This window comes from Oncorhynchus kisutch, unplaced genomic scaffold, assembly GCF_002021735.2.
Source record: "Oncorhynchus kisutch isolate 150728-3 unplaced genomic scaffold, Okis_V2 scaffold830, whole genome shotgun sequence".
NCBI classification, from domain to species: Eukaryota; Metazoa; Chordata; class Actinopteri; order Salmoniformes; family Salmonidae; genus Oncorhynchus; species Oncorhynchus kisutch.
Window position 1 is genome coordinate 50,409 of NW_022262775.1, and position 23,163 is coordinate 73,571.

The window sequence follows — 23,163 nt, forward strand, 5'->3', positions numbered from 1 at the left end:
GTCTACTGGTAGGTCTATTTTGAATTCATATTTCAACTCGTCACCACGCTCTACCTGACACTAGTTGTTCCCAGCTATCGTCCTCGGGTAGCCGCAGCAATTCACATTTACATTTTAGAGCCAGACAAGCACACTTGATTCAATTTGTTAGTCCAGAGCTACAACAACAATGTGTGCTGATTGAACCAAAAAAAGTAATTGGAGGATGCGGGCATCGATCCCGCTACCTCTCGCATGCTAAGCGATCGCTCTACCATTTGAGCTAATCCCCCTGTGCCTTCAAAAATAAGTATGAAATCTCAATGACCGCACTGCCAAATCCCTCGTCCATAAGAACGGATACTTTTTAAAAAGTATGCTTGCTTCAGCTGTCTAAAGGTATTTTTCATGGTAGTTCAGTAAATGTTGAAGTTGTGACTGGAGTAAGCCCAGTGGTGGAAGTAGTTGTATTGTTGGGTTAGTATCCAGAGCTACAACAACAATGTGTGCTGATTGAACCAAACTAAATATTTGGAGGATGCGGGTATCGATCACGCTACCTCTCGCATGCTAAGCGAGCGCTCTACCATTTGAGCTAATCCCCCTGTGCCTCCAACAAGAAGTATGAAATCTCAATGACCGCACTGCCAAATCCCTCGTCCATAAGAAAGGATACTTTTTTTAAAGTATGCTTGCTTCAGCTGTCTAAAAGTATTTTTCATGGTAGTTCCGTAAATGTTGAAGTAGTGACTGGAGTAAGCCCAGTGGTGGAAATAGTTGTATTGTTGTGTTAGTGAGTTTTGGGTGTTTGATAGCAGAAAAACCTGCGAGTCTGGAGTTCCCCCTGCTGGCTGTCTGTGGAATAACATTAGGATCAGTTGATCGTGGGGAAATGCATGTTAGTTGCCCATATCTAGCTGATAATTGTGAAGTCAAACGTTTGCTTTGTGTATATCTTGATTCGTCTATTGTTGCCATTGTCCTGGCTGGAAGGAGATTCAGTGAATGGGGTGGTGAAGCGTGAGGTAATACAGTAGGGGGAGTGCGAGTGCTTCTTAAATGTATTGCTTTATGCATTCTCCTCACTCGCGTCCACACAAAAACATACTCAAGAGAACGGAGTGGAGAATACAATCGGAGCATGAGTGTGGAGCATGGTAGTATGTTTGGAAAAACACCCCTAGAGTTTGAAAGCTACAAGCCCCCACTCACCCAGTAATTTTTGAACTGTCCCTAAATAATCCCATTAAAACACTGCATGAGAAAAATGTCAGAAACTCAAAACAATTGAAAGTACAGAGTATAAAACAGTACTTAGCCTAATATATTATTAACAGCCACGATAGCGTTGTCTACTGGTAGGTCTATTTTGAATTCATATTTCAACTCGTCACCACGCTCTACCTGACACTAGTTGTTCCCAGCTATCGTCCTCGGGTAGCCGCAGCAATTCACATTTACATTTTAGAGCCAGACAAGCACACTTGATTCAATTTGTTAGTCCAGAGCTACAACAACAATGTGTGCTGATTGAACCAAAAAAAGTAATTGGACGATGGGGGCATCGATCCCGCTACCTCTCGCATGCTAAGCGAGCGCTCTACCATTTGAGCTAATCCCCCTGTGCCTTCAAAAATAAGTATGAAATCTCAATGACCGCACTGCCAAATCCCTCGTCCATAAGAACGGATACTTTTTAAAAAGTATGCTTGCTTCAGCTGTCTAAAGGTATTTTTCATGGTAGTTCAGTAAATGTTGAAGTTGTGACTGGAGTAAGCCCAGTGGTGGAAATAGTTGTATTGTTGGGTTAGTATCCAGAGCTACAACAACAATGTGTGCTGATTGAACCAAACTAAATATTTGGAGGATGCGGGTATCGATCACGCTACCTCTCGCATGCTAAGCGAGCGCTCTACCTTTTGAGCTAATCCCCCTGCGCCTCCAACAAGAAGTATGAAATCTCAATGACCGCACTGCCAAATCCCTCGTCCATAAGAAAGGATACTTTTTTAAAAGTATGCTTGCTTCAGCTGTCTAAAAGTATTTTTCATGGTAGTTCAGTAAATGTTGAAGTAGTGACTGCAGTAAGCCCAGTGGTGGAAATAGTTGTATTGTTGGGTTAGTATCCAGACCTACAACAACAATGTGTGCTGATTGAACCAAACTAAATATTTGGAGGATGCGGGTATCGATCACGCTACCTCTCGCATGCTAAGCGAGCGCTCCACCTTTTGAGCTAATCCCCCTGCGCCTCCAACAAGAAGTATGAAATCTCAATGACCGCACTGCCAAATCCCTCGTCCATAAGAAAGGATACTTTTTTAAAAGTATGCTTGCTTCAGCTGTCTAAAAGTATTTTTCATGGTAGTTCAGTAAATGTTGAAGTTGTGACTGGAGTAAGCCCAGTGGTGGAAATAGTTGTATTGTTGGGTTAGTATCCAGAGCTACAACAACAATGTGTGCTGATTGAACCAAACTAAATATTTGGAGGATGCGGGTATCGATCACGCTACCTCTCGCATGCTAAGCGAGCGCTCTACCATTTGAGCTAATCCCCCTGTGCCTCCAACAAGAAGTATGAAATCTCAATGACCGCACTGCCAAATCCCTCATCCATAAGAAAGGATACTTTTTTAAAAGTATGCTTGCTTCAGCTGTCTAAAAGTATTTTTCATGGTAGTTCAGTAAATGTTGAAGTAGTGACTGGAGTAAGCCCAGTGGTGGAAATAGTTGTATTGTTGTGTTAGTGAGTTTTGGGTGTTTGATAGCAGAAAAACCTGCGAGTCTGGAGTTCCCCCTGCTGGCTGTCTGTGGAATAACATTAGGATCAGTTGATCGTGGGGAAATGCATGTTAGTTGCCCATATCTAGCTGATAATTGTGAAGTCAAACGTTTGCTTTGTGTATATCTTGATTCGTCTATTGTTGCCATTGTCCTGGCTGGAAGGAGATTCAGTGAATGGGGTGGTGAAGCGTGAGGTAATACAGTAGGGGGAGTGCGAGTGCTTCTTAAATGTATTGCTTTATGCATTCTCCTCACTCGCGTCCACACAAAAACATACTCAAGAGAACGGAGTGGAGAATACAATCGGAGCATGAGTGTGGAGCATGGTAGTATGTTTGGAAAAACACCCCTAGAGTTTGAAAGCTACAAGCCCCCACTCACCCAGTAATTTTTGAACTGTCCCTAAATAATCCCATTAAAACACTGCATGAGAAAAATGTCAGAAACTCAAAACAATTGAAAGTACAGAGTATAAAACAGTACTTAGCCTAATATATTATTAACAGCCACGATAGCGTTGTCTACTGGTAGGTCTATTTTGAATTCATATTTCAACTCGTCACCACGCTCTACCTGACACTAGTTGTTCCCAGCTATCGTCCTCGGGTAGCCGCAGCAATTCACATTTACATTTTAGAGCCAGACAAGCACACTTGATTCAATTTGTTAGTCCAGAGCTACAACAACAATGTGTGCTGATTGAACCAAAAAAAGTAATTGGACGATGGGGGCATCGATCCCGCTACCTCTCGCATGCTAAGCGAGCGCTCTACCATTTGAGCTAATCCCCCTGTGCCTTCAAAAATAAGTATGAAATCTCAATGACCGCACTGCCAAATCCCTCGTCCATAAGAACGGATACTTTTTAAAAAGTATGCTTGCTTCAGCTGTCTAAAGGTATTTTTCATGGTAGTTCAGTAAATGTTGAAGTTGTGACTGGAGTAAGCCCAGTGGTGGAAATAGTTGTATTGTTGGGTTAGTATCCAGAGCTACAACAACAATGTGTGCTGATTGAACCAAACTAAATATTTGGAGGATGCGGGTATCGATCACGCTACCTCTCGCATGCTAAGCGAGCGCTCTACCTTTTGAGCTAATCCCCCTGCGCCTCCAACAAGAAGTATGAAATCTCAATGACCGCACTGCCAAATCCCTCGTCCATAAGAAAGGATACTTTTTTAAAAGTATGCTTGCTTCAGCTGTCTAAAAGTATTTTTCATGGTAGTTCAGTAAATGTTGAAGTAGTGACTGCAGTAAGCCCAGTGGTGGAAATAGTTGTATTGTTGGGTTAGTATCCAGACCTACAACAACAATGTGTGCTGATTGAACCAAACTAAATATTTGGAGGATGCGGGTATCGATCACGCTACCTCTCGCATGCTAAGCGAGCGCTCCACCTTTTGAGCTAATCCCCCTGCGCCTCCAACAAGAAGTATGAAATCTCAATGACCGCACTGCCAAATCCCTCGTCCATAAGAAAGGATACTTTTTTAAAAGTATGCTTGCTTCAGCTGTCTAAAAGTATTTTTCATGGTAGTTCAGTAAATGTTGAAGTTGTGACTGGAGTAAGCCCAGTGGTGGAAATAGTTGTATTGTTGGGTTAGTATCCAGAGCTACAACAACAATGTGTGCTGATTGAACCAAACTAAATATTTGGAGGATGCGGGTATCGATCACGCTACCTCTCGCATGCTAAGCGAGCGCTCTACCATTTGAGCTAATCCCCCTGTGCCTCCAACAAGAAGTATGAAATCTCAATGACCGCACTGCCAAATCCCTCATCCATAAGAAAGGATACTTTTTTAAAAGTATGCTTGCTTCAGCTGTCTAAAAGTATTTTTCATGGTAGTTCAGTAAATGTTGAAGTAGTGACTGGAGTAAGCCCAGTGGTGGAAATAGTTGTATTGTTGTGTTAGTGAGTTTTGGGTGTTTGATAGCAGAAAAACCTGCGAGTCTGGAGTTCCCCCTGCTGGCTGTCTGTGGAATAACATTAGGATCAGTTGATCGTGGGGAAATGCATGTTAGTTGCCCATATCTAGCTGATAATTGTGAAGTCAAACGTTTGCTTTGTGTATATCTTGATTCGTCTATTGTTGCCATTGTCCTGGCTGGAAGGAGATTCAGTGAATGGGGTGGTGAAGCGTGAGGTAATACAGTAGGGGGAGTGCGAGTGCTTCTTAAATGTATTGCTTTATGCATTCTCCTCACTCGCGTCCACACAAAAACATACTCAAGAGAACGGAGTGGAGAATACAATCGGAGCATGAGTGTGGAGCATGGTAGTATGTTTGGAAAAACACCCCTAGAGTTTGAAAGCTACAAGCCCCCACTCACCCAGTAATTTTTGAACTGTCCCTAAATAATCCCATTAAAACACTGCATGAGAAAAATGTCAGAAACTCAAAACAATTGAAAGTACAGAGTATAAAACAGTACTTAGCCTAATATATTATTAACAGCCACGATAGCGTTGTCTACTGGTAGGTCTATTTTGAATTCATATTTCAACTCGTCACCACGCTCTACCTGACACTAGTTGTTCCCAGCTATCGTCCTCGGGTAGCCGCAGCAATTCACATTTACATTTTAGAGCCAGACAAGCACACTTGATTCAATTTGTTAGTCCAGAGCTACAACAACAATGTGTGCTGATTGAACCAAAAAAAGTAATTGGACGATGGGGGCATCGATCCCGCTACCTCTCGCATGCTAAGCGAGCGCTCTACCATTTGAGCTAATCCCCCTGTGCCTTCAAAAATAAGTATGAAATCTCAATGACCGCACTGCCAAATCCCTCGTCCATAAGAACGGATACTTTTTAAAAAGTATGCTTGCTTCAGCTGTCTAAAGGTATTTTTCATGGTAGTTCAGTAAATGTTGAAGTTGTGACTGGAGTAAGCCCAGTGGTGGAAATAGTTGTATTGTTGGGTTAGTATCCAGAGCTACAACAACAATGTGTGCTGATTGAACCAAACTAAATATTTGGAGGATGCGGGTATCGATCACGCTACCTCTCGCATGCTAAGCGAGCGCTCTACCTTTTGAGCTAATCCCCCTGCGCCTCCAACAAGAAGTATGAAATCTCAATGACCGCACTGCCAAATCCCTCGTCCATAAGAAAGGATACTTTTTTAAAAGTATGCTTGCTTCAGCTGTCTAAAAGTATTTTTCATGGTAGTTCAGTAAATGTTGAAGTAGTGACTGCAGTAAGCCCAGTGGTGGAAATAGTTGTATTGTTGGGTTAGTATCCAGACCTACAACAACAATGTGTGCTGATTGAACCAAACCAAATATTTGGAGGATGCGGGCATCGATCCCGCTACCTCTCGCATGCTAAGCGAGCGCTCTACCATTTGAGCTAATCCCCCTGTGCCTTCAAAAAGAAGTATGAAATCTCAATGACCGCACTGCCAAATCCCTCGTCCATAAGAAAGGATACTTTTTTTAAAGTATGCTTGCTTCAGCTGTCTAAAAGTATTTTTCATGGTAGTTCAGTAAAGGTTGAAGTAGTGACTGCAGTAAGCCCAGTGGTGGAAATAGTTGTATTGTTGGGTTAGTATCCAGAGCTACAACAACAATGTGTGCTGATTGAACCAAACAAAGTAATTGGAGGATGCGGGCATCGATCCCGCTACCTCTCGCATGCTAAGCGAGCACTCTACCATTTGAGCTAATCCCCCTGTGCCTAAAACAAGAAGTATGAAATCTCAATGACCACACTGCCAAATCCCTCGTCCATAAGAAAGGATACTTTTTTTAAAGTATGCTTGCTTCAGCTGTCTAAAAGTATTTTTCATGGTAGTTCAGTAAATGTTGAAGTTGTGACTGGAGTAAGCCCAGTGGTGGAAATAGTTGTATTGTTGGGTTAGTATCCAGAGCTACAACAACAATGTGTGCTGATTGAACCAAACCAAATATTTGGAGGATGCGGGCATCGATCCCGCTACCTCTCGCATGCTAAGCGAGCGCTCTACCATTTGAGCTAATCCCCCTGTGCCTTCAAAATGAAGTATGAAATCTCAATGACCGCACTGCCAAATCCCTCGTCCATAAGAAAGGATACTTTTTTTAAAGTATGCTTGCTTCAGCTGTCTAAAAGTATTTTTCATGGTAGTTCAGTAAAGGTTGAAGTAGTGACTGCAGTAAGCCCAGTGGTGGAAATAGTTGTATTGTTGGGTTAGTATCCAGAGCTACAACAACAATGTGTACTGATTGAACCAAACAAAGTAATTGGAGGATGCGGGCATCGATCCCGCTACCTCTCGCATGCTAAGCGAGCACTCTACCATTTGAGCTAATCCCCCTGTGCCTAAAACAAGAAGTATGAAATCTCAATGACCACACTGCCAAATCCCTCGTCCATAAGAACGGATACTTTTTTAAAAAGTATGCTTGCTTCAGCTGTCTAAAAGTATTTTTCATGGTAGTTCAGTAAATGTTGAAGTAGTGACTGCAGTAAGCCCAGTGGTGGAAATAGTTGTATTGTTGGGTTAGTATCCAGACCTACAACAACAATGTGTGCTGATTGAACCAAACCAAATATTTGGAGGATGCGGGCATCGATCCCGCTACCTCTCGCATGATAAGCGAGCCCTCTACCATTTGAGCTAATCCCCCTGTGCCTTCAAAGAGAAGTATGAAATCTCAATGACCGCACTGCCAAATCCCTCGTCCATAAGAAAGGATACTTTTTTTAAAGTATGCTTGCTTCAGCTGTCTAAAAGTATTTTTCATGGTAGTTCAGTAAAGGTTGAAGTAGTGACTGCAGTAAGCCCAGTGGTGGAAATAGTTGTATTGTTGGGTTAGTATCCAGAGCTACAACAACAATGTGTGCTGATTGAACCAAACAAAGTAATTGGAGGATGCGGGCATCGATCCCGCTACCTCTCGCATGCTAAGCGAGCACTTTACCATTTGAGCTAATCCCCCTGTGCCTAAAACAAGAAGTATGAAATCTCAATGACCACACTGCCAAATCCCTCGTCCATAAGAAAGGATACTTTTTTTAAAGTATGCTTGCTTCAGCTGTCTAAAAGTATTTTTCATGGTAGTTCAGTAAATGTTGAAGTTGTGACTGGAGTAAGCCCAGTGGTGGAAATAGTTGTATTGTTGGGTTAGTATCCAGAGCTACAACAACAATGTGTGCTGATTGAACCAAACTAAATATTTGGAGGATGCGGGCATCGATCCCGCTACCTCTCGCATGCTAAGCGAGCGCTCTACCATTTGAGCTAACCCCCCTGTGCCTTCAAAAAGAAGTATGAAATCTCAATGACCGCATTGCCAAATCCCTCGTCCATAAGAAAGGATACTTTTTTTAAAGTATGCTTGCTTCAGCTGTCTAAAAGTATTTTTCATGGTAGTTCAGTAAAGGTTGAAGTAGTGACTGCAGTAAGCCCAGTGGTGGAAATAGTTGTATTGTTGGGTTAGTATCCAGACCTACAACAACAATGTGTGCTGATTGAACCAAACCAAATATTTGGAGGATGCGGGCATCGATCCCGCTACCTCTCGCATGCTAAGCGAGCGCTCTACCATTTGAGCTAATCCCCCTGTGCCTTCAAAAAGAAGTATGAAATCTCAATGACCGCACTGCCAAATCCCTCGTCCATAAGAAAGGATACTTTTTTAAAAGTATGCTTGCTTCAGCTGTCTAAAAGTATTTTTCATGGTAGTTCAGTAAAGGTTGAAGTAGTGACTGCAGTAAGCCCAGTGGTGGAAATAGTTGTATTGTTGGGTTAGTATCCAGAGCTACAACAACAATGTGTACTGATTGAACCAAACAAAGTAATTGGAGGATGCGGGCATCGATCCCGCTACCTCTCGCATGCTAAGCGAGCACTCTAACATTTGAGCTAATCCCCCTGTGCCTAAAACAAGAAGTATGAAATTTCAATGACCACACTGCCAAATCCCTCGTCCATAAGAAAGGATACTTTTTTTAAAGTATGCTTGCTTCAGCTGTCTAAAAGTATTTTTCATGGTAGTTCAGTAAAGGTTGAAGTAGTGACTGCAGTAAGCCCAGTGGTGGAAATAGTTGTATTGTTGGGTTAGTATCCAGACCTACAACAACAATGTGTGCTGATTGAACCAAACCAAATATTTGGAGGATGCGGGCATCGATCCCGCTACCTCTCGCATGCTAAGCGAGCGCTCTACCATTTGAGCTAATCCCCCTGTGCCTTCAAAAAGAAGTATGAAATCTCAATGACCGCACTGCCAAATCCCTCGTCCATAAGAAAGGATACTTTTTTTAAAGTATGCTTGCTTCAGCTGTCTAAAAGTATTTTTCATGGTAGTTCAGTAAAGGTTGAAGTAGTGACTGCAGTAAGCCCAGTGGTGGAAATAGTTGTATTGTTGGGTTAGTATCCAGAGCTACAACAACAATGTGTACTGATTGAACCAAACAAAGTAATTGGAGGATGCGGGCATCGATCCCGCTACCTCTCGCATGCTAAGCGAGCACTCTACCATTTGAGCTAATCCCCCTGTGCCTAAAACAAGAAGTATGAAATCTCAATGACCACACTGCCAAATCCCTCGTCCATAAGAACGGATACTTTTTTAAAAAGTATGCTTGCTTCAGCTGTCTAAAAGTATTTTTCATGGTAGTTCAGTAAATGTTGAAGTTGTGACTGGAGTAAGCCCAGTGGTGGAAATAGTTGTATTGTTGGGTTAGTATCCAGAGCTACAACAACAATGTGTGTTGATTGAACCAAACTAAATATTTGGAGGATGCGGGCATCGATCCCGCTACCTCTCGCATGCTAAGCGAGCGCTCTACCATTTGAGCTAATCCCCCTGTGCCTTCAAAAAGAAGTATGAAATCTCAATGACCGCACTGCCAAATCCCTCGTCCATAAGAAAGGATACTTTTTTAAAAGTATGCTTGCTTCAGCTGTCTAAAAGTATTTTTCATGGTAGTTCAGTAAAGGTTGAAGTAGTGACTGCAGTAAGCCCAGTGGTGGAAATAGTTGTATTGTTGGGTTAGTATCCAGAGCTACAACAACAATGTGTGCTGATTGAACCAAACAAAGTAATTGGAGGATGCGGGCATCGATCCCGCTACCTCTCGCATGCTAAGCGAGCACTCTACCATTTGAGCTAATCCCCCTGTGCCTAAAACAAGAAGTATGAAATCTCAATGACCACACTGCCAAATCCCTCGTCCATAAGAAAGGATACTTTTTTTAAAGTATGCTTGCTTCAGCTGTCTAAAAGTATTTTTCATGGTAGTTCAGTAAATGTTGAAGTTGTGACTGGAGTAAGCCCAGTGGTGGAAATAGTTGTATTGTTGGGTTAGTATCCAGAGCTACAACAACAATGTGTGCTGATTGAACCAAACTAAATATTTGGAGGATGCGGGCATCGATCCCGCTACCTCTCGCATGCTAAGCGAGCGCTCTACCATTTGAGCTAACCCCCCTGTGCCTTCAAAAATAAGTATGAAATCTCAATGACCGCATTGCCAAATCCCTCGTCCATAAGAAAGGATACTTTTTTTAAAGTATGCTTGCTTCAGCTGTCTAAAAGTATTTTTCATGGTAGTTCAGTAAAGGTTGAAGTAGTGACTGCAGTAAGCCCAGTGGTGGAAATAGTTGTATTGTTGGGTTAGTATCCAGACCTACAACAACAATGTGTGCTGATTGAACCAAACCAAATATTTGGAGGATGCGGGCATCGATCCCGCTACCTCTCGCATGCTAAGCGAGCGCTCTACCATTTGAGCTAATCCCCCTGTGCCTTCAAAAAGAAGTATGAAATCTCAATGACCGCACTGCCAAATCCCTCGTCCATAAGAAAGGATACTTTTTTTAAAGTATGCTTGCTTCAGCTGTCTAAAAGTATTTTTCATGGTAGTTCAGTAAAGGTTGAAGTAGTGACTGCAGTAAGCCCAGTGGTGGAAATAGTTGTATTGTTGGGTTAGTATCCAGAGCTACAACAACAATGTGTGCTGATTGAACCAAACAAAGTAATTGGAGGATGCGGGCATCGATCCCGCTACCTCTCGCATGCTAAGCGAGCACTCTACCATTTGAGCTAATCCCCCTGTGCCTAAAACAAGAAGTATGAAATCTCAATGACCACACTGCCAAATCCCTCGTCCATAAGAACGGATACTTTTTTAAAAAGTATGCTTGCTTCAGCTGTCTAAAAGTATTTTTCATGGTAGTTCAGTAAATGTTGAAGTTGTGACTGGAGTAAGCCCAGTGGTGGAAATAGTTGTATTGTTGGGTTAGTATCCAGAGCTACAACAACAATGTGTGCTGATTGAACCAAACTAAATATTTGGAGGATGCGGGCATCGATCCCGCTACCTCTCGCATGCTAAGCGAGCGCTCTACCATTTGAGCTAATCCCCCTGTGCCTCCAAAAAGAAGTATGAAATCTCAATGACCGCACTGCCAAATCCCTCGTCCATAAAAAGGATACTTTTTTTAAAGTATGTTTGCTTCAGCTGTCTAAAAGTATTTTTCATGGTAGTTCAGTAAAGGTTGAAGTAGTGACTGGAGTAAACCCAGTGGTGGAAATAGTTGTATTGTTGTGTTAGTGAGTTTTGGGTGTTTGATAGCAGAAAAACCTGCGAGTCTGGAGTTCCCCCTGCTGGTTGTCTATGGAATAACATTAGGATCAGTTGATCGTGGGGAAATGCATGTTAGTTGCCCATATCTAGCTGATAATTGTGAAGTCAAACGTTTGCTTTGTGTATATCTTGATTCGTCTATTGTTGCCATTGTCCTGGCTGGAAGGAGGTTCAGTGAATGGGGTGGTGAAGCGTGAGGTAATACAGTTGGCGGGAGTGCGAGTGCTTCTTAAATGTATTGCTTTATGCATTCTCCTCACTCGCGTCCACACAAAAACATACTCAAGAGAACGGAGTGGAGAATACAATCGGAGCATGAGTGTGGAGCATGGTAGTATGTTTGGAAAAACACCCCTAGAGTTTGAGAGCTACAAGCCCCCACTCACCCAGTAATTTTTGAACTGTCCCTAAATAATCCCATTAAAACACTGCATGAGAAAAATGTCATAAACTCAAAACAATTGAAAGAACAGAGTATACAACAGTACTTAGCCTAATATATTATTAACAGCCACGATAGCGTTGTCTACTGGTAGGTCTATTTTGAATTAATATTTCAACTCGTCACCACGCTCTACCTGACACTAGTTGTTCCCAGCTATCGTCCTCGGGTAGCCGCAGCAATTCACATTTACATTTTAGAGCCAGACAAGCACACTTGATTCAATTTGTTAGTCCAGAGCTACAACAACAATGTGTGCTGATTGAACCAAACAAAGTAATTGGAGGATGCGGGAATCGATCCCGCTACCTCGCGCATGCTAAGCGAGCGCTCTACCATTTGAGCTAATACCCCTGTGCCTACGAAAAGAAGTATGAAATCTCAATGACCGCACTGCCAAATCCCTCGTCCATAAGAAAGGATACTTTTTTTAAAGTATGCTTGCTTCAGCTGTCTAAAAGTATTTTTCATGGTAGTTCAGTAAAGGTTGAAGTAGTGACTGCAGTAAGCCCAGTGGTGGAAATAGTTGTATTGTTGGGTTAGTATCCAGAGCTACAACAACAATGTGTGCTGATTGAATCAAACCAAATATTTGGAGGATGCGGGCATCGATCCCGCTACCTCTCGCATGCTAAGCGAGCGCTCTACCATTTGAGCTAATCCCCCTGTGCCTCCAACAAGAAGTATGAAATCTCAATGACCGCACTGCCAAATCCCTCGTCCATAAGAACGGATACTTTTTAAAAAGTATGCTTGCTTCAGCTGTCTAAAAGTCTTTTTCATGGTAGTTCAGTAAATGTTGAAGTAGTGACTGGAGTAAGCCCAGTGGTGGAAATAGTTGTATTGTTGTGTTAGTGAGTTTTGGGTGTTTGATAGCAGAAAAACCTGCGAGTCTGGAGTTCCCCCTGCTGGCTGTCTGTGGAATAACATTAGGATCAGTTGATCGTGGGGAAATGCATGTTAGTTGCCCATATCTAGCTGATAATTGTGAAGTCAAACGTTTGCTTTGTGTATATCTTGATTCGTCTATTGTTGCCATTGTCCTGGCTGGAAGGAGGTTCAGTGAATGGGGTGGTGAAGCGTGAGGTAATACAGTTGGCGGGAGTGCGAGTGCTTCTTAAATGTATTGCTTTATGCATTCTCCTCACTCGCGTCCACACAAAAACATACTCAAGAGAACGGAGTGGAGAATACAATCGGAGCATGAGTGTGGAGCATGGTAGTATGTTTGGAAAAACACCCCTAGAGTTTGAGAGCTACAAGCCCCCACTCACCCAGTAATTTTTGAACTGTCCCTAAATAATCCCATTAAAACACTGCATGAGAAAAATGTCATAAACTCAAAACAATTGAAAGAACAGAGTATACAACAGTACTTAGCCTAATATATTATTAACAGCCACGATAGCGTTGTCTACTGGTAGGTCTATTTTGAATTAATATTTCAACTCGTCACCACGCTCTACCTGACACTAGTTGTTCCCAGCTATCGTCCTCGGGTAGCCGCAGCAATTCACATTTACATTTTAGAGCCAGACAAGCACACTTGATTCAATTTGTTAGTCCAGAGCTACAACAACAATGTGTGCTGATTGAACCAAACAAAGTAATTGGAGGATGCGGGAATCGATCCCGCTACCTCGCGCATGCTAAGCGAGCGCTCTACCATTTGAGCTAATACCCCTGTGCCTACGAAAAGAAGTATGAAATCTCAATGACCGCACTGCCAAATCCCTCGTCCATAAGAAAGGATACTTTTTTTAAAGTATGCTTGCTTCAGCTGTCTAAAAGTATTTTTCATGGTAGTTCAGTAAAGGTTGAAGTAGTGACTGCAGTAAGCCCAGTGGTGGAAATAGTTGTATTGTTGGGTTAGTATCCAGAGCTACAACAACAATGTGTGCTGATTGAATCAAACCAAATATTTGGAGGATGCGGGCATCGATCCCGCTACCTCTCGCATGCTAAGCGAGCGCTCTACCATTTGAGCTAATCCCCCTGTGCCTCCAACAAGAAGTATGAAATCTCAATGACCGCACTGCCAAATCCCTCGTCCATAAGAACGGATACTTTTTAAAAAGTATGCTTGCTTCAGCTGTCTAAAAGTATTTTTCATGGTAGTTCAGTAAATGTTGAAGTAGTGACTGGAGTAAGCCCAGTGGTGGAAATAGTTGTATTGTTGTGTTAGTGAGTTTTGGGTGTTTGATAGCAGAAAAACCTGCGAGTCTGGAGTTCCCCCTGCTGGCTGTCTGTGGAATAACATTAGGATCAGTTGATCGTGGGGAAATGCATGTTAGTTGCCCATATCTAGCTGATAATTGTGAAGTCAAACGTTTGCTTTGTGTATATCTTGATTCGTCTATTGTTGCCATTGTCCTGGCTGGAAGGAGGTTCAGTGAATGGGGTGGTGAAGCGTGAGGTAATACAGTTGGCGGGAGTGCGAGTGCTTCTTAAATGTATTGCTTTATGCATTCTCCTCACTCGCGTCCACACAAAAACATACTCAAGAGAACGGAGTGGAGAATACAATCGGAGCATGAGTGTGGAGCATGGTAGTATGTTTGGAAAAACACCCCTAGAGTTTGAGAGCTACAAGCCCCCACTCACCCAGTAATTTTTGAACTGTCCCTAAATAATCCCATTAAAACACTGCATGAGAAAAATGTCATAAACTCAAAACAATTGAAAGAACAGAGTATACAACAGTACTTAGCCTAATATATTATTAACAGCCACGATAGCGTTGTCTACTGGTAGGTCTATTTTGAATTAATATTTCAACTCGTCACCACGCTCTACCTGACACTAGTTGTTCCCAGCTATCGTCCTCGGGTAGCCGCAGCAATTCACATTTACATTTTAGAGCCAGACAAGCACACTTGATTCAATTTGTTAGTCCAGAGCTACAACAACAATGTGTGCTGATTGAACCAAACAAAGTAATTGGAGGATGCGGGAATCGATCCCGCTACCTCGCGCATGCTAAGCGAGCGCTCTACCATTTGAGCTAATACCCCTGTGCCTACGAAAAGAAGTATGAAATCTCAATGACCGCACTGCCAAATCCCTCGTCCATAAGAAAGGATACTTTTTTAAAAGTATGCTTGCTTCAGCTGTCTAAAAGTATTTTTCATGGTAGTTCAGTAAAGGTTGAAGTAGTGACTGCAGTAAGCCCAGTGGTGGAAATAGTTGTATTGTTGGGTTAGTATCCAGAGCTACAACAACAATGTGTGCTGATTGAATCAAACCAAATATTTGGAGGATGCGGGCATCGATCCCGCTACCTCTCGCATGCTAAGCGAGCGCTCTACCATTTGAGCTAATCCCCCTGTGCCTCCAACAAGAAGTATGAAATCTCAATGACCGCACTGCCAAATCCCTCGTCCATAAGAACGGATACTTTTTAAAAAGTATGCTTGCTTCAGCTGTCTAAAAGTATTTTTCATGGTAGTTCAGTAAATGTTGAAGTAGTGACTGGAGTAAGCCCAGTGGTGGAAATAGTTGTATTGTTGGGTTAGTATCCAGAGCTACAACAACAATGTGTGCTGATTGAACCAAACTAAATATTTGGAGGATGCGGGTATCGATCACGCTACCTCTCGCATGCTAAGCGAGCGCTCTACCATTTGAGCTAATCCCCCTGTGCCTCCAACAAGAAGTATGAAATCTCAATGACCGCACTGCCAAATCCCTCGTCCATAAGAAAGGATACTTTTTTAAAAGTATGCTTGCTTCAGCTATCTAAAAGTATTTTTCATGGTAGTTCAGTAAATGTTGAAGTAGTGACTGGAGTAAGCCCAGTGGTGGAAATAGTTGTATTGTTGTGTTAGTGAGTTTTGGGTGTTTGATAGCAGAAAAACCTGCGAGTCTGGAGTTCCCCCTGCTGGCTGTCTGTGGAATAACATTAGGATCAGTTGATCGTGGGGAAATGCATGTTAGTTGCCCATATCTAGCTGATAATTGTGAAGTCAAACGTTTGCTTTGTGTATATCTTGATTCGTCTATTGTTGCCATTGTCCTGGCTGGAAGGAGGTTCAGTGAATGGGGTTGTGAAGCGTGAGGTAATACAGTAGGGGGAGTGCGAGTGCTTCTTAAATGTATTGCTTTATGCATTCTCCTCACTCGCGTCCACACAAAAACATACTCAAGAGAACGGAGTGGAGAATACAATCGGAGCATGAGTGTGGAGCATGGTAGTATGTTTGGAAAAACACCCCTAGAGTTTGAAAGCTACAAGCCCCCACTCACCCAGTAATTTTTGAACTGTCCCTAAATAATCCCATTAAAACACTGCATGAGAAAAATGTCAGAAACTCAAAACAATTGAAAGTACAGAGTATAAAACAGTACTTAGCCTAATATATTATTAACAGCCACGATAGCGTTGTCTACTGGTAGGTCTATTTTGAATTAATATTTCAACTCGTCACCAAGCTCTACCTGACACTAGTTGTTCCCAGCTATCGTCCTCGGGTAGCCGCAGCAATTCACATTTACATTTTAGAGCCAGACAAGCACACTTGATTCAATTTGTTAGTCCAGAGCTACAACAACAATGTGTGCTGATTGAACCAAAAAAAGTAATTGGAGGATGAGGGCATCAATCCCGCTACCTCTCGCATGCTAAGCGAGCGGTCTAACATTTGAGCTAATCCCCCTGTGCCTAAAACAAGAAGTATGAAATCTCAATGACCGCACTGCCAAATCCCTCGTCCATAAGAACGGATACTTTTTAAAAAGTATGCTTGCTTCAGCTGTCTAAAAGTATTTTTCATGGTAGTTCAGTAAATGTTGAAGTTGTGACTGGAGTAAGCCCAGTGGTGGAAATAGTTGTATTGTTGGGTTAGTATCCAGAGCTACAACAACAATGTGTGCTGATTGAACCAAACTAAATATTTGGAGGATGCGGGCATCGATCACGCTACCTCTCGCATGCTAAGCGAGCGCTCTACCTTTTGAGCTAATCCCCCTGTGCCTCCAACAAGAAGTATGAAATCTCAATGACCGCACTGCCAAATCCCTCGTCCATAAGAAAGGATACTTTTTTTAAAGTATGCTTGCTTCAGCTGTCTAAAAGTATTTTTCATGGTAGCTCAGTAAATGTTTGAGTAGTGACTGGAGTAAGCCCAGTGGTGGAAATAGTTGTATTGTTGTGTTAGTGAGTTTTGGGTGTTTGATAGCAGAAAAACCTGCGAGTCTGGAGTTCCCCCTGCTGGCTGTCTGTGGAATAACATTAGGATCAGTTGATCGTGGGGAAATGCATGTTAGTTGCCCATATCTAGCTGATAATTGTGAAGTCAAACGTTTGCTTTGTGTATATCTTGATTCGTCTATTGTTGCCATTGTCCTGGCTGGAAGGAGGTTCAGTGAATGGGGTGGTGAAGCGTGAGGTAATACAGTAGGGGGAGTGCGAGTGCTTCTTAAATGTATTGCTTTATGCATTCTCCTCACTCGCGTCCACACAAAAACATACTCAAGAGAACGGAGTGGAGAATACAATCGGAGCATGAGTGTGGAGCATGGTAGTATGTTTGGAAAAACACCCCTAGAGTTTGAAAGCTACAAGCCCCCACTCACCCAGTAATTTTTGAACTGTCCCTAAATAATCCCATTAAAACACTGCATGAGAAAAATGTCATCAACTCAAAACAATTGAAAGAACAGAGTATAAAACAGTACTTAGCCTAATATATTATTAACAGCCACGATAGCGTTGTCTACTGGTAGGTCTATTTTGAATTCATATTTCAACTCGTCACCACGCTCTACCTGACACTAGTTGTTCCCAGCTATCGTCCTCGGGTAGCCGCAGCAATTCACATTTACATTTTAGAGCTAGACAAGCACACTTGATTCAATTTGTTAGTCCAGAGCTACAACAACAATGTGTGCTGATTGAACCAAAAAAGTAATTGGAGGATCCAGGCATCGATCCCGCTACCTCTCGCATGCTAAGCGAGCGCTCTACCATTTGAGCTAATCCCCCTGTGCCTTCAAAAAGAAGTATGAAATCTCAATGACCGCACTGCCAAATCCCTCGTCCATAAGAACGGATACTTTTTAAAAAGTATGCTTGCTTCAGCTGTCTAAAGGTATTTTTCATGGTAGTTCAGTAAATGTTGAAGTTGTGACTGGAGTAAGCCCAGTGGTGGAAATAGTTGTATTGTTGGGTTAGTATCCAGAGATACAACAACAATGTGTGCTGATTGAACCAAACTAAATATTTGGAGGATGCGGGTATCGATCACGCTACCTCTCGCATGCTAAGCGAGCGCTCTACCATTTGAGCTAATCCCCCTGTGCCTCCAACAAGAAGTATGAAATCTCAATGACCGCACTGCCAAATCCCTCGTCCATAAGAAAGGATACTTTTTTTAAAGTATGCTTGCTTCAGCTGTCTAAAAGTATTTTTCATGGTAGTTCAGTAAATGTTGAAGTAGTGACTGGAGTAAGCCCAGTGGTGGAAATAGTTGTATTGTTGTGTTAGTGAGTTTTGGGTGTTTGATAGCAGAAAAACCTGCGAGTCTGGAGTTCCCCCTGCTGGCTGTCTGTGGAATAACATTAGGATCAGTTGATCGTGGGGAAATGCATGTTAGTTGCCCATATCTAGCTGATAATTGTGAAGTCAAACGTTTGCTTTGTGTATATCTTGATTCGTCTATTGTTGCCATTGTCCTGGCTGGAAGGAGGTTCAGTGAATGGGGTGGTGAAGCGTGAGGTAATACAGTAGGGGGAGTGCGAGTGCTTCTTAAATGTATTGCTTTATGCATTCTCCTCACTCGCGTCCACACAAAAACATACTCAAGAGAACGGAGTGGAGAATACAATCGGAGCATGAGTGTGGAGCATGGTAGTATGTTTGGAAAAACACCCCTAGAGTTTGAAAGCTACAAGCCCCCACTCACCCAGTAATTTTTGAACTGTCCCTAAATAATCCCATTAAAACACTGCATGAGAAAAATGTCATAAACTCAAAACAATTGAAAGAACAGAGTATAAAACAGTACTTAGCCTAATATATTATTAACAGCCACGATAGCGTTGTCTACTGGTAGGTCTATTTTGAATTCATATTTCAACTCGTCACCACGCTCTACCTGACACTAGTTGTTCCCAGCTATCGTCCTCGGGTAGCCGCAGCAATTCACATTTACATTTTAGAGCTAGACAAGCACACTTGATTCAATTTGTTAGTCCAGAGCTACAACAACAATGTGTGCTGATTGAACCAAAAAAAGTAATTGGAGGATGCAGGCATCGATCCCGCTACCTCTCGCATGCTAAGCGAGCGCTCTACCATTTGAGCTAATCCCCCTGTGCCTTCAAAAAGAAGTATGAAATCTCAATGACCGCACTGCCAAATCCCTCGTCCATAAGAACGGATACTTTTTAAAAAGTATGCTTGCTTCAGCTGTCTAAAGGTATTTTTCATGGTAGTTCAGTAAATGTTGAAGTTGTGACTGGAGTAAGCCCAGTGGTGGAAATAGTTGTATTGTTGGGTTAGTATCCAGAGCTACAACAACAATGTGTGCTGATTGAACCAAACTAAATATTTGGAGGATGCGGGTATCGATCACGCTACCTCTCGCATGCTAAGCGAGCGCTCTACCATTTGAGCTAATCCCCCTGTGCCTCCAACAAGAAGTATGAAATCTCAATGACCGCACTGCCAAATCCCTCGTCCATAAGAAAGGATACTTTTTTTAAAGTATGCTTGCTTCAGCTGTCTAAAAGTATTTTTCATGGTAGTTCAGTAAATGTTGAAGTAGTGACTGGAGTAAGCCCAGTGGTGGAAATAGTTGTATTGTTGTGTTAGTGAGTTTTGGGTGTTTGATAGCAGAAAAACCTGCGAGTCTGGAGTTCCCCCTGCTGGCTGTCTGTGGAATAACATTAGGATCAGTTGATCGTGGGGAAATGCATGTTAGTTGCCCATATCTAGCTGATAATTGTGAAGTCAAACGTTTGCTTTGTGTATATCTTGATTCGTCTATTGTTGCCATTGTCCTGGCTGGAAGGAGGTTCAGTGAATGGGGTGGTGAAGCGTGAGGTAATACAGTAGGGGGAGTGCGAGTGCTTCTTAAATGTATTGCTTTATGCATTCTCCTCACTCGCGTCCACACAAAAACATACTCAAGAGAACGGAGTGGAGAATACAATCGGAGCATGAGTGTGGAGCATGGTAGTATGTTTGGAAAAACACCCCTAGAGTTTGAAAGCTACAAGCCCCCACTCACCCAGTAATTTTTGAACTGTCCCTAAATAATCCCATTAAAACACTGCATGAGAAAAATGTCAGAAACTCAAAACAATTGAAAGTACAGAGTATAAAACAGTACTTAGCCTAATATATTATTAACAGCCACGATAGCGTTGTCTACTGGTAGGTCTATTTTGAATTAATATTTCAACTCGTCACCAAGCTCTACCTGACACTAGTTGTTCCCAGCTATCGTCCTCGGGTAGCCGCAGCAATTCACATTTACATTTTAGAGCCAGACAAGCACACTTGATTCAATTTGTTAGTCCAGAGCTACAACAACAATGTGTGCTGATTGAACCAAAAAAAGTAATTGGAGGATGAGGGCATCAATCCCGCTACCTCTCGCATGCTAAGCGAGCGCTCTAACATTTGAGCTAATCCCCCTGTGCCTAAAACAAGAAGTATGAAATCTCAATGACCGCACTGCCAAATCCCTCGTCCATAAGAACGGATACTTTTTAAAAGTATGCTTGCTTCAGCTGTCTAAAAGTATTTTTCATGGTAGTTCAGTAAATGTTGAAGTTGTGACTGGAGTAAGCCCAGTGGTGGAAATAGTTGTATTGTTGGGTTAGTATCCAGAGCTACAACAACAATGTGTGCTGATTGAACCAAACTAAATATTTGGAGGATGCGGGCATCGATCACGCTACCTCTCGCATGCTAAGCGAGCGCTCTACCATTTGAGCTAATCCCCCTGTGCCTCCAACAAGAAGTATGAAATCTCAATGACCGCACTGCCAAATCCCTCGTCCATAAGAAAGGATACTTTTTTTAAAGTATGCTTGCTTCAGCTGTCTAAAAGTATTTTTCATGGTAGTTCAGTAAATGTTGAAGTAGTGACTGGAGTAAGCCCAGTGGTGGAAATAGTTGTATTGTTGTGTTAGTGAGTTTTGGGTGTTTGATAGCAGAAAAACCTGCGAGTCTGGAGTTCCCCCTGCTGGCTGTCTGTGGAATAACATTAGGATCAGTTGATCGTGGGGAAATGCATGTTAGTTGCCCATATCTAGCTGATAATTGTGAAGTCAAACGTTTGCTTTGTGTATATCTTGATTCGTCTATTGTTGCCATTGTCCTGGCTGGAAGGAGGTTCAGTGAATGGGGTGGTGAAGCGTGAGGTAATACAGTAGGGGGAGTGCGAGTGCTTCTTAAATGTATTGCTTTATGCATTCTCCTCACTCGCGTCCACACAAAAACATACTCAAGAGAACGGAGTGGAGAATACAATCGGAGCATGAGTGTGGAGCATGGTAGTATGTTTGGAAAAACACCCCTAGAGTTTGAAAGCTACAAGCCCCCACTCATCCAGTAATTTTTGAACTGTCCCTAAATAATCCCATTAAAACACTGCATGAGAAAAATGTCATAAACTCAAAACAATTGAAAGAACAGAGTATAAAACAGTACTTAGCCTAATATATTATTAACAGCCACGATAGCGTTGTCTACTGGTAGGTCTATTTTGAATTCATATTTCAACTCGTCACCACGCTCTACCTGACACTAGTTGTTCCCAGCTATCGTCCTCGGGTAGCCGCAGCAATTCACATTTACATTTTAGAGCTAGACAAGCACACTTGATTCAATTTGTTAGTCCAGAGCTACAACAACAATGTGTGCTGATTGAACCAAAAAAAGTAATTGGAGGATGCGGGCATCGATCCCGCTACCTCTCGCATGCTAAGCGAGCGCTCTACCATTTGAGCTAATCCCCCTGTGCCTTCAAAAAGAAGTATGAAATCTCAATGACCGCACTGCCAAATCCCTCGTCCATAAGAACGGATACTTTTTAAAAGTATGCTTGCTTCAGCTGTCTAAAAGTATTTTTCATGGTAGTTCAGTAAATGTTGAAGTTGTGACTGGAGTAAGCCCAGTGGTGGAAATAGTTGTATTGTTGGGTTAGTATCCAGAGCTACAACAACAATGTGTGCTGATTGAACCAAACTAAATATTTGGAGGATGCGGGCATCGATCACGCTACCTCTCGCATGCTAAGCGAGCGCTCTACCATTTGAGCTAATCCCCCTGTGCCTCCAACAAGAAGTATGAAATCTCAATGACCGCACTGCCAAATCCCTCGTCCATAAGAAAGGATACTTTTTTTAAAGTATGCTTGCTTCAGCTGTCTAAAAGTATTTTTCATGGTAGTTCAGTAAATGTTGAAGTAGTGACTGGAGTAAGCCCAGTGGTGGAAATAGTTGTATTGTTGTGTTAGTGAGTTTTGGGTGTTTGATAGCAGAAAAACCTGCGAGTCTGGAGTTCCCCCTGCTGGCTGTCTGTGGAATAACATTAGGATCAGTTGATCGTGGGGAAATGCATGTTAGTTGCCCATATCTAGCTGATAATTGTGAAGTCAAACGTTTGCTTTGTGTATATCTTGATTCGTCTATTGTTGCCATTGTCCTGGCTGGAAGGAGGTTCAGTGAATGGGGTGGTGAAGCGTGAGGTAATACAGTAGGGGGAGTGCGAGTGCTTCTTAAATGTATTGCTTTATGCATTCTCCTCACTCGCGTCCACACAAAAACATACTCAAGAGAACGGAGTGGAGAATACAATCGGAGCATGAGTGTGGAGCATGGTAGTATGTTTGGAAAAACACCCCTAGAGTTTGAAAGCTACAAGCCCCCACTCACCCAGTAATTTTTGAACTGTCCCTAAATAATCCCATTAAAACACTGCATGAGAAAAATGTCATAAACTCAAAACAATTGAAAGAACAGAGTATAAAACAGTACTTAGCCTAATATATTATTAACAGCCACGATAGCGTTGTCTACTGGTAGGTCTATTTTGAATTCATATTTCAACTCGTCACCACGCTCTACCTGACACTAGTTGTTCCCAGCTATCGTCCTCGGGTAGCCGCAGCAATTCACATTTACATTTTAGAGCTAGACAAGCACACTTGATTCAATTTGTTAGTCCAGAGCTACAACAACAATGTGTGCTGATTGAACCAAAAAAAGTAATTGGAGGATGCGGGCATCGATCCCGCTACCTCTCGCATGCTAAGCGAGCGCTCTACCATTTGAGCTAATCCCCCTGTGCCTTCAAAAAGAAGTATGAAATCTCAATGACCGCACTGCCAAATCCCTCGTCCATAAGAACGGATACTTTTTA

At 42.4% G+C, this 23,163-nt stretch overlaps 33 non-coding genes across 33 annotated transcripts; all 33 read right to left on the reverse strand.

The window, feature by feature from the left end:
* Positions 1 to 199: 199 nt before the first annotated feature.
* On the reverse strand, positions 200 to 272 carry trnaa-agc (transfer RNA alanine (anticodon AGC)). Its single transcript has one exon. It is a non-coding gene; the product is annotated as a tRNA-Ala (tRNA).
* A 239-nt stretch (positions 273 to 511) lies between these two features.
* On the reverse strand, positions 512 to 584 carry trnaa-agc (transfer RNA alanine (anticodon AGC)). The gene has a single exon. It is a non-coding gene; the product is annotated as a tRNA-Ala (tRNA).
* Positions 585 to 2,464: 1,880 nt separating this feature from the next.
* trnaa-agc (transfer RNA alanine (anticodon AGC)) lies at positions 2,465 to 2,537 on the reverse strand. Its single transcript has one exon. It is a non-coding gene; the product is annotated as a tRNA-Ala (tRNA).
* Positions 2,538 to 4,417: 1,880 nt separating this feature from the next.
* trnaa-agc (transfer RNA alanine (anticodon AGC)) lies at positions 4,418 to 4,490 on the reverse strand. Its single transcript has one exon. It is a non-coding gene; the product is annotated as a tRNA-Ala (tRNA).
* A 1,568-nt stretch (positions 4,491 to 6,058) lies between these two features.
* Positions 6,059 to 6,131, reverse strand: trnaa-agc (transfer RNA alanine (anticodon AGC)). Its single transcript has one exon. It is a non-coding gene; the product is annotated as a tRNA-Ala (tRNA).
* A 239-nt stretch (positions 6,132 to 6,370) lies between these two features.
* trnaa-agc (transfer RNA alanine (anticodon AGC)) lies at positions 6,371 to 6,443 on the reverse strand. Its single transcript has one exon. It is a non-coding gene; the product is annotated as a tRNA-Ala (tRNA).
* Positions 6,444 to 6,682: 239 nt separating this feature from the next.
* trnaa-agc (transfer RNA alanine (anticodon AGC)) lies at positions 6,683 to 6,755 on the reverse strand. Its single transcript has one exon. It is a non-coding gene; the product is annotated as a tRNA-Ala (tRNA).
* A 239-nt stretch (positions 6,756 to 6,994) lies between these two features.
* Positions 6,995 to 7,067, reverse strand: trnaa-agc (transfer RNA alanine (anticodon AGC)). Its single transcript has one exon. It is a non-coding gene; the product is annotated as a tRNA-Ala (tRNA).
* Positions 7,068 to 7,307: 240 nt separating this feature from the next.
* On the reverse strand, positions 7,308 to 7,380 carry trnad-auc (transfer RNA aspartic acid (anticodon AUC)). Its single transcript has one exon. It is a non-coding gene; the product is annotated as a tRNA-Asp (tRNA).
* A 239-nt stretch (positions 7,381 to 7,619) lies between these two features.
* Positions 7,620 to 7,692, reverse strand: trnaa-agc (transfer RNA alanine (anticodon AGC)). The gene has a single exon. It is a non-coding gene; the product is annotated as a tRNA-Ala (tRNA).
* Positions 7,693 to 7,931: 239 nt separating this feature from the next.
* On the reverse strand, positions 7,932 to 8,004 carry trnaa-agc (transfer RNA alanine (anticodon AGC)). The gene has a single exon. It is a non-coding gene; the product is annotated as a tRNA-Ala (tRNA).
* Positions 8,005 to 8,243: 239 nt separating this feature from the next.
* trnaa-agc (transfer RNA alanine (anticodon AGC)) lies at positions 8,244 to 8,316 on the reverse strand. Its single transcript has one exon. It is a non-coding gene; the product is annotated as a tRNA-Ala (tRNA).
* Positions 8,317 to 8,867: 551 nt separating this feature from the next.
* On the reverse strand, positions 8,868 to 8,940 carry trnaa-agc (transfer RNA alanine (anticodon AGC)). The gene has a single exon. It is a non-coding gene; the product is annotated as a tRNA-Ala (tRNA).
* A 239-nt stretch (positions 8,941 to 9,179) lies between these two features.
* On the reverse strand, positions 9,180 to 9,252 carry trnaa-agc (transfer RNA alanine (anticodon AGC)). The gene has a single exon. It is a non-coding gene; the product is annotated as a tRNA-Ala (tRNA).
* Positions 9,253 to 9,492: 240 nt separating this feature from the next.
* Positions 9,493 to 9,565, reverse strand: trnaa-agc (transfer RNA alanine (anticodon AGC)). Its single transcript has one exon. It is a non-coding gene; the product is annotated as a tRNA-Ala (tRNA).
* Positions 9,566 to 9,804: 239 nt separating this feature from the next.
* Positions 9,805 to 9,877, reverse strand: trnaa-agc (transfer RNA alanine (anticodon AGC)). Its single transcript has one exon. It is a non-coding gene; the product is annotated as a tRNA-Ala (tRNA).
* Positions 9,878 to 10,116: 239 nt separating this feature from the next.
* Positions 10,117 to 10,189, reverse strand: trnaa-agc (transfer RNA alanine (anticodon AGC)). Its single transcript has one exon. It is a non-coding gene; the product is annotated as a tRNA-Ala (tRNA).
* Positions 10,190 to 10,428: 239 nt separating this feature from the next.
* On the reverse strand, positions 10,429 to 10,501 carry trnaa-agc (transfer RNA alanine (anticodon AGC)). Its single transcript has one exon. It is a non-coding gene; the product is annotated as a tRNA-Ala (tRNA).
* A 239-nt stretch (positions 10,502 to 10,740) lies between these two features.
* Positions 10,741 to 10,813, reverse strand: trnaa-agc (transfer RNA alanine (anticodon AGC)). The gene has a single exon. It is a non-coding gene; the product is annotated as a tRNA-Ala (tRNA).
* Positions 10,814 to 11,053: 240 nt separating this feature from the next.
* Positions 11,054 to 11,126, reverse strand: trnaa-agc (transfer RNA alanine (anticodon AGC)). Its single transcript has one exon. It is a non-coding gene; the product is annotated as a tRNA-Ala (tRNA).
* Positions 11,127 to 12,070: 944 nt separating this feature from the next.
* trnaa-agc (transfer RNA alanine (anticodon AGC)) lies at positions 12,071 to 12,143 on the reverse strand. The gene has a single exon. It is a non-coding gene; the product is annotated as a tRNA-Ala (tRNA).
* Positions 12,144 to 12,382: 239 nt separating this feature from the next.
* On the reverse strand, positions 12,383 to 12,455 carry trnaa-agc (transfer RNA alanine (anticodon AGC)). Its single transcript has one exon. It is a non-coding gene; the product is annotated as a tRNA-Ala (tRNA).
* Positions 12,456 to 13,400: 945 nt separating this feature from the next.
* Positions 13,401 to 13,473, reverse strand: trnaa-agc (transfer RNA alanine (anticodon AGC)). The gene has a single exon. It is a non-coding gene; the product is annotated as a tRNA-Ala (tRNA).
* Positions 13,474 to 13,712: 239 nt separating this feature from the next.
* On the reverse strand, positions 13,713 to 13,785 carry trnaa-agc (transfer RNA alanine (anticodon AGC)). The gene has a single exon. It is a non-coding gene; the product is annotated as a tRNA-Ala (tRNA).
* A 945-nt stretch (positions 13,786 to 14,730) lies between these two features.
* On the reverse strand, positions 14,731 to 14,803 carry trnaa-agc (transfer RNA alanine (anticodon AGC)). Its single transcript has one exon. It is a non-coding gene; the product is annotated as a tRNA-Ala (tRNA).
* Positions 14,804 to 15,042: 239 nt separating this feature from the next.
* On the reverse strand, positions 15,043 to 15,115 carry trnaa-agc (transfer RNA alanine (anticodon AGC)). The gene has a single exon. It is a non-coding gene; the product is annotated as a tRNA-Ala (tRNA).
* Positions 15,116 to 15,354: 239 nt separating this feature from the next.
* Positions 15,355 to 15,427, reverse strand: trnaa-agc (transfer RNA alanine (anticodon AGC)). The gene has a single exon. It is a non-coding gene; the product is annotated as a tRNA-Ala (tRNA).
* A 2,584-nt stretch (positions 15,428 to 18,011) lies between these two features.
* trnaa-agc (transfer RNA alanine (anticodon AGC)) lies at positions 18,012 to 18,084 on the reverse strand. The gene has a single exon. It is a non-coding gene; the product is annotated as a tRNA-Ala (tRNA).
* Positions 18,085 to 19,340: 1,256 nt separating this feature from the next.
* Positions 19,341 to 19,413, reverse strand: trnaa-agc (transfer RNA alanine (anticodon AGC)). Its single transcript has one exon. It is a non-coding gene; the product is annotated as a tRNA-Ala (tRNA).
* Positions 19,414 to 20,668: 1,255 nt separating this feature from the next.
* trnaa-agc (transfer RNA alanine (anticodon AGC)) lies at positions 20,669 to 20,741 on the reverse strand. Its single transcript has one exon. It is a non-coding gene; the product is annotated as a tRNA-Ala (tRNA).
* A 944-nt stretch (positions 20,742 to 21,685) lies between these two features.
* Positions 21,686 to 21,758, reverse strand: trnaa-agc (transfer RNA alanine (anticodon AGC)). Its single transcript has one exon. It is a non-coding gene; the product is annotated as a tRNA-Ala (tRNA).
* A 238-nt stretch (positions 21,759 to 21,996) lies between these two features.
* trnaa-agc (transfer RNA alanine (anticodon AGC)) lies at positions 21,997 to 22,069 on the reverse strand. Its single transcript has one exon. It is a non-coding gene; the product is annotated as a tRNA-Ala (tRNA).
* Positions 22,070 to 23,013: 944 nt separating this feature from the next.
* Positions 23,014 to 23,086, reverse strand: trnaa-agc (transfer RNA alanine (anticodon AGC)). The gene has a single exon. It is a non-coding gene; the product is annotated as a tRNA-Ala (tRNA).
* Positions 23,087 to 23,163: the final 77 nt, after the last annotated feature.